The sequence below is a fragment of the Aotus nancymaae genome, unplaced genomic scaffold (genome assembly GCF_030222135.1).
Source record: "Aotus nancymaae isolate 86718 unplaced genomic scaffold, 86718_ANA_hifiasm-v0.15.2.pri h1tg000007l, whole genome shotgun sequence".
NCBI classification, from domain to species: Eukaryota; Metazoa; Chordata; class Mammalia; order Primates; family Aotidae; genus Aotus; species Aotus nancymaae.
The window spans coordinates 20715251-20732282 of record NW_026988418.1 but is presented as its reverse complement, the minus strand read 5'-3'; the positions used below and the strand labels follow the sequence as shown (position 1 = coordinate 20732282).

At 41.1% G+C, this 17032-nt stretch overlaps 1 protein-coding gene across 7 annotated transcripts in view; it reads left to right on the top strand.

The window, feature by feature from the left end:
* The window catches only part of DAB1 (DAB adaptor protein 1), a 1258287-nt gene that overhangs the window by 858745 nt on the left and 382510 nt on the right, over positions 1-17032 (top strand). Inside the window, exon 1 of one of the 7 annotated variants that reach the window (XM_012442606.3) lies at positions 16502-16550. The exons of the other annotated variants lie outside the window; for them this stretch is intronic. The gene's annotated coding sequence lies outside the window, so the exon portion shown is untranslated. Of the gene's footprint in view, positions 1-16501; positions 16551-17032 lie in introns of those variants that run through there. 7 annotated transcript variants of the gene reach the window in all.

The window sequence follows — 17032 nt, the reverse complement described above, 5'->3', positions numbered from 1 at the left end:
CCTCCAGGAAGTATAAAGCCTAGTTTAGGTCAGATGGTTTCACTCTTCAGTTTTTTGTTATTTATCTATATCTCTATTTTCATATCTATAGAATGAAAATGATGAGACCTACTTTAGAGGGTTGTTGTGGGATGAATGGAAATAGTGAATGCCGTCTGACACGAAGTAGGTGCTCAATAAATATCTTCTGACTGTTAAAACTTTGCAGAGTGCTTGGCACTTACTAAGTTATTGAAAAAATAATAGAAACAACCACTATTATTAATTGAGTGTTTACTATATGCCACAAACTTTCTAAGAGCTTTACATGGATTCACGTATGAGCTAATATCACCATTTCCATTTGGCAAATGGAACAACTGGCATCAGAATGGTAAAATAACTTACCCAGAGTCATGGTGTTAATTGGTAGTGGATTTTGAATGCAAGTCCCTGACCACCTTCTTCATGGAGGTTGGATATCTTTCTCCTACATCTTTGCAAAATGCTGAGAGAGGTAAATCATAGTCTATGGGTGGCTTGGAGTTCAGACTTTATCCAGTGAGTAATACTGAATCTGCTGTTGTTTGCCGGATTTGGGAGAAAGTTGTTACAGCTGGTGAACAAGCAAACGGCATTATTTGTTACCCTGGGGCACTCACTTGGTTGAGTGTTGGGACTGGCTGGCAGGTTCCAACCTTAGGCAGTTGTTAGCATGCAAAAGTCAAACTGTTGGTCTGGCAGCTAAACCACACCTGATGGGGAAAAGTTACCTAGTTTACCTTTATTCTAACAAATGCTCATAGCAAACTGGCTTATGAGCCATAGTATTAATTTCACTCTGGGTAGTTGATTCTTACTTTGTAACTTCCTTAGGTACGATGGTTCATGCTTTAGTCTACTGAAAGGTAGACTTGGGGAAATACTTATGGCTTCACAGTTTCAAATGAAGTGGGATGGAACTAAGTTTATTAAACTCTCTTATGTTACGTTTTAAGGTAAGAGATCATCTATTTCAGAATGTATCTGTTTTTTGTTATGTTTTGTTTTGTTTTGTTTTTGAGAGGGAGTCTCTCTCTATTGCCCAGGCTGGAGTGCAGTGGCACAATCTTAGCCCACTGCAACCTTTGCCTCCCGGGTTCAAGCAATTCTCCTGCCTCAGCCTCCCAAGTATCTTGATTTACAAGGTGCCTGCCACCACACCTGGCTGATTTTTGTATTTTCAGTAGAGATGGGATGTCACCATGTTGGCCAGGCTGTGCTGGGATTACAGGCATGAACCACTGTACCCGGCCTGTTTTTGTTTTTTAAGCAGTGGAGACTTGTTCAAGAATGAGATCTCACACGTAACTCCAATGTATGAAATAGGAAAAGATGGTGGGGGAGGGGGTTTCTTAGCTGGTAGCCCGTCCTTACTACCCGCTTCTTCCTCATCTTCAAGAGCTCTCATGATAGATATTGAGATAGCTGTGAAGAACCACCCTAGGCTCACCCACAGCACAGTTTAGAAACTTCAGGTTAGTTCTAGTCCCGAAGAACTAACAGAGACAGAGGCAGCATCTAGAAGGTAGGTCTTTTGACATTTGTTCCAGTGCTCTTTTCACTCCACTACAATTAATTTACTGTAGAAGAAAAGCTAATCGAAGGTAGGAAATGCTTGGAGTAGCAACAGTTTTTTTAGTAAACAGTGACACCCTCACTATTCTCCTTTTGGGTTCATGAAAAAGACTGTTAAACATATGTTCTTAACCCCCCTCCAAGTCGCTGAGGCATTCTGTGCTGCGCTGCCAAATTCTGTACATTCCAGTGACTCCTTCTTCTCCCTAATGCATTGCTAAAAATAAGAAAACTCACACAAAGGCATATGTTGTGGTTTGTCTTTGATTTGGGCACAGATCATCCAAGTGTGAAAACAAAATTGGTTGCTCCATCCTTCTAATGCACAGATTTGCACATCTGTACTGTACTTCCTGGAGGGAATTATAACTTAATATCTTATAGGGCTTGGTAATTTCTCAGAGAAACTTAATACCCGATACCTCATGTGATGATTATGGGAGACATATCAGAGTAGGCAGAATGGGTAGCGTTATTTATAGTTACTTCATAATTAAGAAAAAGATTCAAATTTGAGGAGTTCCACAGGATTTAAAACTAGCTCGTCAACCCTAAAACTCCTTTTATTTGTTTAATGATTGCCTGGCTCTCACTTTTAGACAGGGGCAGAATATTACTAGTTTTTGTTTTTAGTGCTAAACTAGCCTTGGGAATGTGGGTGATAATATAATCACCATTCCAATTGTTGTAGACAGTGCCTCTTTGGCAAAGGCACCGCAAATAGAGTGCTGGTATTGAGTTCTCTTGAGAGAGTTGGAGGTTTGTGCTGGGCATCTTTTGTTTGTCTCTCCAGACCCTGCCTCCATCCTGCTCTGAGCTCTGAGAAACTGACCCATATGATTCCATTAGCATCCTTGCTCTCTGGCTTCTGGTTCATTTGGTGGGGGAACCATTCACAGGAGGCCTCTGGTGCGGCATGAGTCAAGCTGGGGAGTTTATTTCCCATCTCCCACATTTCAGGATTGCTGAAGTCTGACTACTTTCTTCCACCAGAGGTCACAGTCCTGCAGAAGGGCCCTTTCCACCCAGCCTCTGTTTTTAGATTCTATAAGTGCTCCTTCCTTCTGTCTCTCAGCCCTTGGCGTAGTAACAGCTCGCCAGGGTTATTAACCCTGCAATACTGCACTGTCCCCTGCGGCTTCCCCATAACCCTGCCCACGCATTTGCAGACAGTCCCTTTATGAAACCTTCTAAGATTACTCAGCTCAAGGATGCCATCTATGTCTTGCTGGGGCCCTGACTGATAGAAGTTTCTTAGGTCACGTGTAGTAATTATAATGCCTTATATTTTGAGCCTTTCAGGTAGTAAAAGGGAAGACTTAACTGGGAAAAGTCCTCTGCATTGCCTAAGCTGTAGTTCCGTTTGACTTTCAAATATGCCGTTGGCCACAGTAGCAGGAGCTGAAGACTATATACATATGCCTGTGATTCTCAGTGTTTGTGTGCATAAGAATCGTCTGAGGAGGTTGTCTGAATTGCCAGTTTCTGGGCACGTCTCTCCAAAGACTCTGATTCTGTAGACAGGAAGTGGGGCACAGGTATCTTCATTTTTAACAAGGTCCTAGGTGAATTTGATGTGGGTGTACCTAGACCACATTTGAGAAATGCTTCTTTTTGCCACTAGACTTCCTATCAGTGGCCTGCCTTTTTTTTTTTTTTTTTCTTTTTCTTAGATGGAGTCTCGCTCTGTCACCCAGACTGGAGTGCAATGGCACAATCTAGGCTCAATGCAACCTCCACCTCCTGGGTTCAAGTGATTCTCATTCCTCAGCCTCCAGAGTAGCTGGGGTTATAGGTACCCACTACCACATCCAGCTAATTTTTGTATTTTTAGTAGAGATGGGGTTTCATCATGTTGGCCAGGCTGGTCTCAAACTCCTGACCTCAAGTGATCTGCCCACCTCGGCCTCCCAGAGTGTTGGGATTACAAACTGGCACCTGGCTATTGGCCTGCCTTTTAACTTTTTCTCTTGGATTCCATCATCAAATTCATACCTTTCAAGTGGACTTAACATTGAGTTCTCTGTACATATATGTGTGTGTGTTTAACAAGGGAAATTTTGTTGAAAAAAAAGTTAAGATAATGCTATATCTTTTCCTTCCATTAATAAAACTAGTTGAAGATGGCAGTTTTTCAGTAGGCCGTACATTGTGATGAGTCTCTTTCTCTCTCTTCATCCATCTGTTTGTTCGTCCAGTCACTTATGAAACATTTATTAAGCATCTACTGTATGCCAGGCACTGTACTAGGTCCTGGAGATACAAAGTCATCCCTGTCCCTAAGATGTTCACAAGTAGCTGGAAACAAACATGTAAGCAACAGATATTTGTTTATTCACTCAACAGATATTTATTTTGCACCCAATATTTTCCAGGGCACTGTTCTAGGCACTAGAGATACAATAGTGAATAAAAGTCAGATATTCCTGCATCGTGAAGCTTAAATTCTCACATTATTAATGTCCTAGTGGTAAATAGTATGGTCAGAAACAAAAGACAGAGTTTTTACTTACTTGAGGATTGTAGGAATTCTATTAGACAACACCAGCTCAACTGTGACGGTTTCCAGCAGCGTGCAAGACTAAGTCTAGATGGGATGACCCTGGTCCTTGCCCATTGATGATTAGTACAAATGTATGCAGAGACTAGAGAAATCAGGGACAGGGGGTGGAAAGGGTTTAAGTAGAGGCTGCATATCTCAAAAATGCAGTGTTTTGGAGTTAGTCTGGCAGAGCAGTTGATTTGGGGAAAAGGTAAGGGAAAGTACCAGATTGCTTGGGTGTGTATGGAAGATAAGACAGTGGAGCAAGCTGTAATGAAAAGGAACTTTGGGCATTTTGTGTTACTTTGGAGTCTCTCGCAGTACATCCCAATATCTGTCTGTACCTCTGGGAGTGCACGCATCATGAAATATCACAGTTGTCTATGTCCGTGTCTCTGCAGTTACATCCAACTTCCTTAAGACAGGAACCACTCTCAATTCATCTTTCTATTCCTGGAAGCTCATAAAAGGCAATATACAAAATGTTTGTTGAATGAAGGAATGTATAAACAGTCAAACGGCTCTTTATTAAATACCTACTGTTTGCTAGGCACTGCATTAGAGTCTAAGGAGATGGAGATGAGACAACTTGCTCTTACATTCAGGTAGACACACACAGACACACATGCATGAGGCTGCTATGCTGTGTGCTGAGAGGAACATTGTGGCAGTCAGCATTACCTAGGCTCCAGTGTGGTGGCGAAGAGAGTGGGGTCAGGTGGTTCAGAGTTTGGGCAACACTGCCTGGATTCAAATGCTGGCCCTCATGTTTAGTGGCCCTGTAACCCTGGGCATGGTGCATATATTTCTGTGTCCCAGGCTCCTTTTCTGATATTTACTTTAATTTATGTAAAAGAGCTTCCTTAGAACTTGCCTGGAACATAGCAAGCATCATATAACTCTTGGCTGTTAGTAAGTATGGCTTTTGTCACCAGGGTTGGAATCAAGACTTATCTCTGCTACTTCCTAGCTCTATTGCCTGAGCAAGTGACTTCACCTCAGCTTCTGCCCTTACTTAAGGGATCTAATAATGTTGCCTGATTTGGGATTGTTGTGAGGGTTCAGTGAAATCCTGGAGATCAAGCACTTAGCTTAACAGTAAGAACTCCTCATCACTGAGTGTACTTAGCTGTGGGGAAGGAAATGAGCAGGAGAGGAGACAACCACCTGCTTGTATAGAGGGCTTCTATGAGGTGAAGCTCAGTCCTTGGGTGGTGGGAGTTTGTCCCCATCAGTTGCTACATATGCACAGCCAGGGACAGACAGAAGGGTTGGGACCTGTAAATCAGAGTGGCAGGACAAGCACTAAATGAATGTTCTATTGTTATGTTTAGTGGTTCTGGAACTGGGCAGAAGCCTGTGTCCTGGGATAGGATGACAGGTCACAGCAGGACCAGCCACTGCAAAATGAGATGCTGCACCTTATGAAAATTAAGGTGGGGACCTTCAGCCTTCCTGCTCAAAAGGGTGGGCTTCAGCTGCACTCCCTGACCAAACAGAGCCGCTCCCCCTGTTTTCATGTGAAATATTTTCTAGAAAATACTGATGCATAGGCCATTTTCAGACCAATTACATCTTTGTCTCTAGGGGTGTTACCCAAGTATGTTAAAAAAGATTTCTAAATGATTGTAATGTGCAGTCAGAGTTTTAGAGCTACCCATGCAGAACCAAATTGTCCTGTTTATGAGCAGAAGCTGAAGAGACCAGGAAGGGCAGGAGATGAAGAAGGAATTGTCTAGGTCTCTCGGAAAGATCAAGACTCTTTGAAGCTTAAACACTTAATTTTCATTTCCGAATAATACAACCATAAATTTATTCAGCATAATTGGAAAAAGGGATTTACTCTGGAATAAATGTCTTTTTATGTCAAATATTAATAGAATGGTATTAATTTGAAAAGTGATTCACTTCCATAAAAAGCTTGCTTTCCAAGCAAAATAATACATTTCTTAATATAAAAGTTTAAAAGAAATTAATAAAGGTTTACATGTTTTTGATTTATGAGTAAATAAGGCATTGAAATTGCAAAACTTTGTCCTGTTGGATGATCTGTATCATAATATCTTCTAACAAAAATGCTTATCTATTCTTAACACATTTTGTTTATTCTTTTCTTGTTTACTGCCAAAACATTTAGCCTCGTCATTGATAATAAAATAATCGATATTTTCATTTATACAACAAATGTTTACTGTTAAAACATAAAGGGTTTTTTTGGTTTGTTTGTTTATTTTAATTTATCACAGGTAGACTTGGCATGCCTGTGTCAGCAGATTCAAATTCCAGCAAAGGAACCGGTCCCCCTGGGTTTACTATAGAAAGGTTGCATAAAATTGCAATAAACAATTTTTCTGGGCTCAAAAAAATGTGCATACTTCTTTATCCCCCTTGGGGTATGCCTCCTGGAGGAGTCTGAAATAAGGCTGGGAAAAGTGTATCCAATTCTTTAATAATCCTTTAAGTATCTTCTGATATGTGTTTCAGAAGGGTGCCACAGATATGTAATTTGCAACGGGAAAAGATGAACTCGAATTTTACAAGAACCTAGCGATTACGTTCTTGAAATATGTTCATGCCTATGCCCGTGGTGCGAGAGCCACCCTCCCTGATTTACTCTGCTTGGACCAGAATTTGCGATTGCTGATTTCTTTTCATCCACTTTTCCTAATAGATTCAGGAAGTAATTTTCAGTTATAGAAACAATAGATCAAGATAATAAAAGTAGAGCATGGGCAATTTGGGAGGCAGATAAACTTACAGAGATGAGATCTCTTTATACCACTCCTTCCTGTTTTGTGCTTGTGGATGCAATGCATGATTCTCTTTTATTTCCTATTAAATATAAATGCTTTCCAATGGTGCCTTTGATGGGGCAGGTCGGGGGCTGTACTAGCACTGCTTCTGTTAACAGGCATACTCACACACATGTGCACATGCGCACACACATACTTTTTTCTTTCTTCTGGAGAACTTTATTTGCTGTTAACTGAACACTCGACTTATCAGCTGCATTATGTGTTGTTAAAATTTAACCACCGTTGACCATCATTAAAAGGTTACAGAACCTGCCAGAAGAGTTAGAGGGATGGAGCCAACAAACCAGCACCTAAGGATTCCAATGAGTTGACATCTTCATTTCTTTCATTCTTTTAAATTTATTTTAGAGACAGAGTTTTGCTCTGTCACACCCAAGCTGGAGTGCAGTGTCATGAGCATAGCTCACTGCAGCCTTGAACTCCCAGGGAACCTCCTACCTCAGCCTCCCAGAGCAGCTGAGACTACAGGTGCATGCCACCATGCCCAGCTAATTTTTTGATTGTTTTTTTTTTCTAGAGACATAGTCTCACTCTGTTTCTCAGGCTGGTTTCAAACTCCCGGGCTCAAATCATCCTCTTACCTTGGCCTCCCAAAGTGCTGGGTTTATAGGCATGAGCCATCATGCTCGGCCTTGCTTTATTTCTTTAAGGTAGACATGGAAGGAGAGAGAAGTCATTTTTTGCTTGTAAAGTGGATGCTTCAAGAAGCGTATCATATATTCATCTTAAAGGCCATGTGTATAAACAGAAAGAGTTCTTGAGGAAAATATGATATTATTATAAGATAATCTTCTATACATATTGTGTATGTAGGCACTCTGAAAGCAAAATGGTATTTTTAAAAAGCTCTTCAGCCTGATTACAAAAAAAAAAAAAAAAAAGAAACAGAAGCTTAGATGTATTTTCTTGAAGGCAAGGTCTGTGAAAATCCTTTTATGGAGCTTGTGTGCCAAAGCATGCTGTGTAAAGTCAGCCGGAGGTCATTACCGTTTTTATTAGGTGATTATATTATAAATATGAGTTGAGCCTAATCATAAGCAGATCCTTTATGTGTGTTTCTGAACATGCGGGCTCCAAAGCGCTAAATTCCAAATTGGAATATTGATTGTCTGATGCCTGAGTTACAGCTTTCCTCAAATCTTGAATTAGGCCTCAGGGCCCATGTGTCTTTCTGGAGATAAGTTCTTCTTGTAACTGGAAGACATAAGGTCTTAAATAGTGGGCCCCACAAGGTGGAAATCCAAAGGCAGACTTGGGTACTATTCTCTCCCTTGTGAATTGGGAGGTATTAAACATACCAGTTTATGGCATATGTAGAGAAATTGTCATAATTTGTAAATGTCTATGAGTTTCCTCTTGGGTAAGGCAAACATTAATGCATTCCTGTGAATGTTTATTATTTTTATGCAAATCCAGTTGAATCATTTGTCTTCAATTCTGTAGACTTTTTTTTAAAAAAAAAGGGAGCCACAGGCCTCTTTGCTAAATTTTCTAATTCTGTAAATATCCCTGAGTTTTAAAGTTTGACCTGATACTTTTAAAATGGTGAAACATACCTTAAGCAGGATTTCTCCATCTCAGTAGTATTGACATTTTGTGCCAGATAATTCTTTGCTTTGCATTGTCGGATGTTTCGTAGCATCCTTGGCCTCTATCTAGTAGATATCAGTAGCCCCTCCCCACATTACATGTGACAGTCAAAAATGTCTGAAAACATTGTCCCCTGGGGTACAATGTCCCTGGTTGAGAATCACTGCCTTAAAGTCGTGTCCAGTCAAAGATCTTCAATATTCTACATAAAAGAAGTGACTCTCTGAGAGTTTAAAAGAAGATGTAGATAGAAACCTGAGCACTACAAATACTTGTTCCTATCTTGACTTCCCCTGTAGAGTAAGTCCTGAGAGAAGGGCTGTGGGTTTTGTTTCCCCATGGCCTAGTACTGCCAGGCAAGCCATAGAGCCCCCGTAAATATTGGTTGGGTGCCTGTGTTTAGATGCTTCCATAAATGTATATATGAGTTGTATGTATTTATATATTTCCATTAAAATCATACTAAATATTATTCTTTTCTATCCCAGTGTCTGAATAGTAATGGCCACATAGCAGACATTGAATCGATATTGGTTGAATAACTACCTGGCACATAAAAAGTACATTAAAATGATGAATTAATAGAACACTCATGGCCATATGCCATCAGAGATGTGTTTTTGTGGCCATTGCAACAGTCAGTGAATTGGATGTGGGATACCCCACAGTGGCTGTCCTGCAAGGTATGTTTACTTTGCCTCCTTTGAAATTTATACTCCATGCCTCGGGTGTCCAGGTCCGAGGCCTGTTTGGTCTTTCTGAAATCACACTGGTGAGAAGGAGAATGTTATGATTCAGCAGGAAATGTATTGTTTTGTTTTATATTTTCAGGTCACCACAGCTGTGCATATAACTGCTACTCAGAGAGCTCTCCTTTTTGCCCTGCCAGAGCTATACCAAACATAGGATGATGGCTCTATTTTGAAGGCCTGAGTTTAAAATTATTAAAAAGTCAGAGGACAGCAGCCATTCCCAAAATTTACACTGAAACAGCACAAAAGTTTAGTGTTATTGAAAAGTATTTGCAATCACTTTTTAAACTTTAGATTTAAATTCATTTTCTAGGCTTAGACCACTATGATTGTGTTAATTTTAAAATGACCATAAAAAATATTTACAAGGTACAGTGGATTTCTAGGTCAGGACTCAAGGCTTAAGAAGAAAGTGGAATTAAAAGACACTTCAGTTAAAAATCAAAAAATATGCTAAAAATGCCCTAGTTTCACCTTCTCCATTTATATATGAGGAAACTATAAGTCATTGGGAGATGAAATCACTTGTCCAGGGTTATACATTTTTTTTCTGCTTATCTTTTAAATCTGTTTCTCATTCAACCTTTCTCTGTTTTTCTCTCTTACCTCAATAAAATTAGACATCAGATTCACACGCATATATAGATAATGGTTTTCCTACACTGCTAAGACATTGGACCTAAATTGGATAACTAGAGATAGTTAAGTGCAACTCTTTTCTTATAACTAGAGTTAGTTAAGTGCAACTCTTTTCTTTTACTTTATGAGTGAACAGTGGTCTAGAGAATGAGAACTGTGCTGTTGAAATTTTTTCAAGCCGTTGACTGGCAAAGCCGCAACTTGAATCCAGGTCTCTTCTCTATTCCGTTATCTTTTCAGTAAGGCATGTAACTTTCTTATTATCTTATTTTGCACCCCCTTATTGCAATCATTCATTCATTCATTAGCAAATATTTCCTGAACTGCTCTTCTGTGTTGAGTTTTAAGACAGCAGTCAGTATGATATGGCCACTGCCCTCAGGAGCTCACCTTTTAGTGAGGAGACTGAGAAACAAGCACATAATACCTGTAGGGTACAGTGTTAGAAATAAGGTGGTGTCATTGGGCTGTGGGTGGGGACTGTCCGTGAAGGTTCTTGTTACAGGTGACACTGCGGAATGTGATAGTCATTGCAGGAAGAATGTTGGTCATCACAAGGGCTGAGGAGAAATGCTGACCTAGGAAGAAAAACCAGAAGGAGTTTTCATGATGCCAGGGAAGAACACAGGCCTTGACTTTAGACCCAGCAACATGACTTTGTAGCTGGATGATCTTGGTTCAGTCACTCAGTACTCTTATCCTCTTGGATTACGATCAGGATGATCATTATAACACTTTCATGTGCTCATATGTACCCTTTTTTGAGTACTAGGTCTTTGGCCTTAATTATTTGGATATTAACATGATTTTCATGTTTTAGAGGAGGAGGTTTCCTGGTAGGCACCTAGTAGAGCCTTGATTTCATCCCAAGCTTGAATCCAGAGTCCAGGCTCAGAAGCTGTGCCACCTCTGAGCGTACAAGACTGTTGAGGATTCAATGAGCTGATATAATTATAGGAAAGTAGACACTACAAGAATGTTAATTATTTTTGCTACATCATAAAACGTCCTCTATAACCACTTTGTAGGCCCACGCATGGATATATATATGTGTGTGTCACTCATATTTCTTACCCACTCTTTTTATATTCATAGTGGAAAGGCAAAATATGAAAAAGGAAAATGCTCATTAAGAATACAAAGCACTTGGGCCTATTGGGAAAAAATGATTTTCTGACTTTTAAATTCTACTTTTTAGATAATCCCTTGAATTTATATCATCTTGATACTACGAGGGCATCAACCCCTGAAGGAGGGTTGGATCTCCTTCCTGTTCCTCCCTATTACATGGTTTATTGGGTTTTTACTGTCATTGATTAAACTCTTGCTATGTCCTAGCCACTGTGATGAATCCTCACAGCATTCATAGCAGAAATGAAGACCCAGGACTGGAGAGATCTTAGCAAGTGGAAGAGGCAGGAGCAATGCTGAATCAGTCTAGCTTCACCACTCAAGCTGTAACCATGAAGCACTCTTGCCTGTCTCCTTGATGTGCATTCTTTTGGGCATTTTCTGGCACCACAATGGAGCAAATGTCATGGTTACTTATCTAGAATCCTGAGCTACATCTTTTTAATCCCATCTTGATTTATGACATTTTTCTTAGTGTTTCTGGTATATACCTTTTGATAGGTCTGGGAGGTGGGAAGTGAAATTGCCTCTTTGGTAAGTTTCATATTTAGTGGGAGGGCAGGAGTACGGTATTGTTACAGGATCTTTGAGGTGTCACTTTTCTGTCTGGAAACCTTTGTTGGCCAGTGGTCCCTTTGCCTGAGTTCTTGTCCTTTGTCTAGGAAGAAGTGAGGTACACAGATAAATGGAGGGTGAGCAAAACGAAGAGGAACTTTAGTGTTAGAACAGCTCAGAGGAGAGCTGCAGTGGGTAGCTCCTCTCTGTAGGTAGGTCATCCCACAGAGCGTTCAGCTCTCCCCAGAGAGGAGGCCTTTCTCTCTGCAGGAAGGTCATCCTATCATCTCTGGAGCACTCAGCAGAGAGGAGGACCTGGAGAGGGTAGCTCCTCTCTGCAGCTGGTCATCCGGAAGTCTGCTCAGCTCTTGCTGAGCCAGGCTCTTATGGGGTCAGAGAGAAGTGCGTGCCAATTGGTCCATAGGGGACCATGGGTGGGCCCAGAAAAGGCACCACAAGTTCCCACTCTGGTCCTTGGAACTGGCCGCCTGGCCCCCATCCTTCAGTCTCTCCCTGGCCTGAAAGTGGGGCCTCACCAGGGACCTGCCCCCTTTTATCCAGGAACCTGTCTCCCTTCTGCTGCCATTCATGGCACCCAGACCGTAGATACCAAGGGGCCCCTGCAGGCCAGTGCTGAGCTGCCCTCAGCCCCCTATCAGCTTCCCTCTTATCCTCATTAGTGCTCCAAGTCCAGAAGGGGGCTGAAGTAGCAGGGGGCTGACATGTCAGCAGTGCCCTGAGTGTGTGCACACCTGGCCGGGCTGTGACAGTGCCCAGGCTTCCCCACTTTACTTCAAGGTCAGAGCAGGTGCCAATAGCAGGAAGAAGCCAGGCAGTGGGAGTAGTTATTTCCAAGCCTTCCTGGTTCTCCAAGAGGGCAGGGATGCCTGGGTCTACAGCTGTGGTTTAGGTGGCTGCAGCTGCATGTAGGAGGGAGGTGCTCCTGCCTGCTCTGAGAATTGGGAGTCCCAGGTCTGCAGCCATGGTTTGGGAGGCTGCAGCCATGCCTGCGAAGGCTGCGTTCCTGCCTGCTCTGTGGAACAGGAGAACTGGGTCTGCAACCGTGACTTGGGTGGCTGCAGCTGCACATGGGGAGGTTCTGCCCCACCAACTTGGAAGGGACAGTGCTCCCACTTGTCCCCAGCTCCTGCTGGCTCCACGGAGTGTGCAGCACTGAGCTGTGCCTCCCTGCTGCAGCCACACTGCTGCAGCCAGTGTGATGGCAGCGGCCACTCCAGATAGCCTGCAGCTGCCATTGGTATGATGGTTAGACTTGAATTTACATGGTTTCTTTTGCTAGCTGCCATTTTGAGAACACTTGCCCGTTGCTTATTGATTCTTACTGCAAGCTGCTGAGGTAGATGTTACTGCCTTCATTTTATGGAGGAGGAAATTGAAGCATGCAAAGCTGGGTACAGTCCTACAGTTTTTGAGTCACTGGTTTCCAACACCTAGTAGGTCTCTGGAAATGTGTTGCTTAGATCCCCAGACAACAAAAAGGCACGTAGCTCTGATTAGAAACTGTCTTTCAGACTTCAGAGCTCTTACTTTTTTCAGAGTACCATATTGTGTGACTTTTCCTTTTTTTCTTTTTTTTCTTTTTTTTTTTTTGAGACAGGGTCATTCTCTTTTGCTCAGGCTGGAGTGCAGTGGTGCCATCACAGCTTGCTGCAGCCTCAACCTCCCTGGCTCAAGCACTTTTTTCAAGTCAACCTCCCAGGTAACTGGGATTAGAGGTGTATGGCACCATGCCTGGCTAATTTTTTTTTTTTTTTTTTTTTTTTTTTTTTTTGTAGAGACAGATTCTATGTTGCCCAGGCTAGTCTCAAACTCTTGGGCTAAAGTTATCCACCTGCCTTGGCCTTCCAAAGTGTTGGGATTATAGGTATGAGCCACCGTGTCTAGCCTTATGTGATTTATATAGTACATTTTATATTCCTGGGCTTCATTCCTTCCAGCTCTGCTAAGAGATATTCAGAATAGCATGGCAGTTAAGAGCATCAACTCTGCAGCCAATAGTATGAATCCTAGCCGTCCCTCGCTGGCTGTGTGACATTAGGCAAGTTCCTAACTCATTTTGAGCCTCAGTTTCATTATCTTTAAGGTCAGAATAATAACAGTACCAATCTTTTGAGATTGCTGTAAAAATTAAATGAGTTAGTTTTATAGGCATAATTCTTAGAATAGTGTCTGGTATGTGATAAGCTTTTAACATGTGTATTAGCTATTATAAGTTATTATTTACTTTTCAAACATTTAATAAGCCACTGCCATGGGTGAAACAGTGCTAGATAATGGGATGGAATCCTGATGTCCCTTTCAGCTCTGACATTCAGTGATGGATGTCAACAACCAAACCTTCCATCTCTGGGGGAAGCACTGCGTGGTTTGCTCCAGGGGACTTACTGACTCTCCACTTACAAATGATTATGTGGAAAATGAAAAATGCATTTAGTGATTACTTTCTTTTACTTATCTTGTTCACTTAGGTGGGTTGCATTTTACTACCTAATTAAAAGGAGCAAAAATGGAAGGAAGCCTATTTGTAGCTTAACGTGTAGGTTGAAATTTCCTGAGAAGTAAAATGGACTCCTAAACAGGAAAGACAATAGGACTGTTTAAATGGGAAAATCCATAGCTATCACAATATGGAGTAATGGCATTTTGCTATTTTGATCTTGAAGGAGGAAGGCGTGAACATATTTGCACATACTCTCCTTGGCTAAAGCTGATCCTGCAAAGAGCAGGACACATTTGGATAGGAAAATTGTATTCCGACCACCAATTTGCAGTCCTAACTTTCGGCCTGCCTTTCAACTATTGTGTATCTCAGGAGGTACAGTCCTCAACCTCACACAAACCAGACTGAAAGGGGAAAATTGGAGAGGCTTAGTTTAGTTCCTCTCTTTTGGAGCTAGCATGAAATACCAGTTTCTCATTGCTTACAGGGTACAGGATTTGGCAAGTCACAGTGGGAAGAGTTAGGATGTTAGGGTCAGCTGGTCTACTTCTGCCCTTATAAATGTCTATGTAACCTCGAGCAAGACACGATCTCTTTCTGAGACTTTTTCCTTCTTTGTAGTGTGAGGAGAGTAATTAAACTTGCCCTGTCTATGAAAAGCCTGGTATAGTGGATAGCACATGGATTTTGTAGTCAGAGCAACCTCACTAGAATTGTGACCTCTCCACTTTACTGAACTGCTCAGAACCTCATCTGTACACTGAACATATAATTACCTATGTCTCAAACTGTTCTGGAATTTGATGTTGTATCATGTATTTGGTTGGAATACGGTAGCCCTTCTTTTTAAAATATTAGGGTCCTTTTGACTCTTTAATATTCCTAGTGTAACCTATTTTTTTATTGTGAAGTACAGAATATACATAGATATGACAGTATATGTGAATGTTTTATGAACAATAATAATAAAAAACCCAGTGTCCATTTCTCAAGCCAAGAAATAGAATGTCATGAGTCTCTAGAAGCTACTTAAGGCCTTTCCTTCATAGCAAGGTATCGGGCAAGGCATCAGGATGCTTCCTGATACCTCCTCACTAGGTAACTTCTAACCTGAATTTTGTGTTATTTCCTTAAGGTCTTTCTATGTATTTACCTAAACAATTTATTATTTCTTTTTATTTTGCCTGATTTTGAACTTTATAAATGGAATAACATTGTAACTTCTTCTTGTGACTTTATAATTGTGTTTTCGAGATTTCTTGATATTGATGTATATAGATACAGTTTATTATTTTACACTACTATGTAGTATTCCCTTCTAAGAGTGTATATATTTATTTTCTAATCTAGTAATAGAGGATGTTTGGCTAATAGCCAGTTGTTTTTTGCTATTATGAAATATATCGCTACAAATATTCTTTTATCCCTTATTATATATAAGCTGAATATGATTATATATGCTAAATATAGTTTTCAGTTTATCTTCCTAAAGTGAAAAGGTATTTATAGATCATTCAGTCTGATATCTCGCCTCTGCCTGGGTGGAGAGCAGGGTGACTCCTGAGGTGTCACAGCTAGTAAATGGTAACATGGGGCCAGTAATCCACGTCTCGTTTCAGTATGGCTCATCTGTGTGACTAGACCACATGTCTGACAGTGTTTTGTTTAATTTTAAATGATTTCCCTTGTTATTAGTAGTCTAATTTTAGAATTTTCATTTGGGCTGGTTCTTTAATATTCTCTTAGAAATATGCTTGCACTTGCTGTTGAGATCATTTTGTCCCCATCCCCAAAGTTGGGGCAGTGCTGGCTTCTCTTGGGCCCTGTCCCATTAATGCCAGCCCTAGGCATACCCTATGGCCATGAACCTGTGATAAGCTTCTACCCCTTCAGCAGTGAGAGCCTCTGAGACATGTTTCAACCAGGGAAAAAATCAAAATAGACCCAAAATGGCCAAGGGGGAAAACTGCTGAGGAAAGAAATCTGAATCCTTACAAGGCACTTTCTTAGGAAATATCCCTTTACTATAAATAGGAATGGATATTCAATTTTAGGTCCCTTTTAAAAAAACTCTCTAGGACTGAAATTAGATTTGAGGCTGATGGAATGAATATAGGATGGGGTGATTCTGTGCTGTGCTAGGACATGTCTGAAAGTTCTGAGCAGCTGGTGCAGTGGAACAGCTGAGCCACAAACAAATATCAGCTGATTTTAGCACTTCTTATTTCTAGGTGTCCTGGTTTGTGAACTCCAGTGCTTGATTCCCTGTACACTCTCTTCATGAGATTTCTCGGCATTTCTCCCTGCCTTCCAGTGACTGTATAATCTTCATATATTATTCTCCTTTCTGGATCTCAGTCTCCTGTATCCTACAATGAGAAGAGTGCCTAGTATTTATTAAGAACTTAAGACTGTGCCAAACACCTTCCATATATCATCTCATTTAGTTTTCACAACAACACTATGAGGTAAGAACTATTATTATCACCATTTTACAATGAGGAAATTGAGTGCAGGAAGTTGAGGCACAGTTGGCCCACCTGCTCCCCATGTACTGGGATTTGGAAACTTGTTCTGGGAAGGATCTGTTCCAGCCTCTGTCCCCCGTGCTCTGCAGTTGGGAACTATTCTATGTCATGGTTGTCCCTCGCTCACACGCCTGTCTCACATCTCTCAGCTGTAGAAGCACAGAGGAGAATGTACCTAGAATTCCAAATTCTTGCCATGCACTTATCTGTAGAGGGTGTCCATGGTTTCTGTCACTATGAAAGGGGTCTGTAACCCCCTAAAGTTTAAGAACCACTGACTTAGATGTTAAAGTCACTAAGGCAGCAAACCAACACAACCAACCATTTGAAGACAAAGAAATAATAGATCCATTTGCTTATGAATAAATAAACTTTCCAAGGCTTTGACAGATTCCTTTTTAATGATCTGACCAAATATTTTG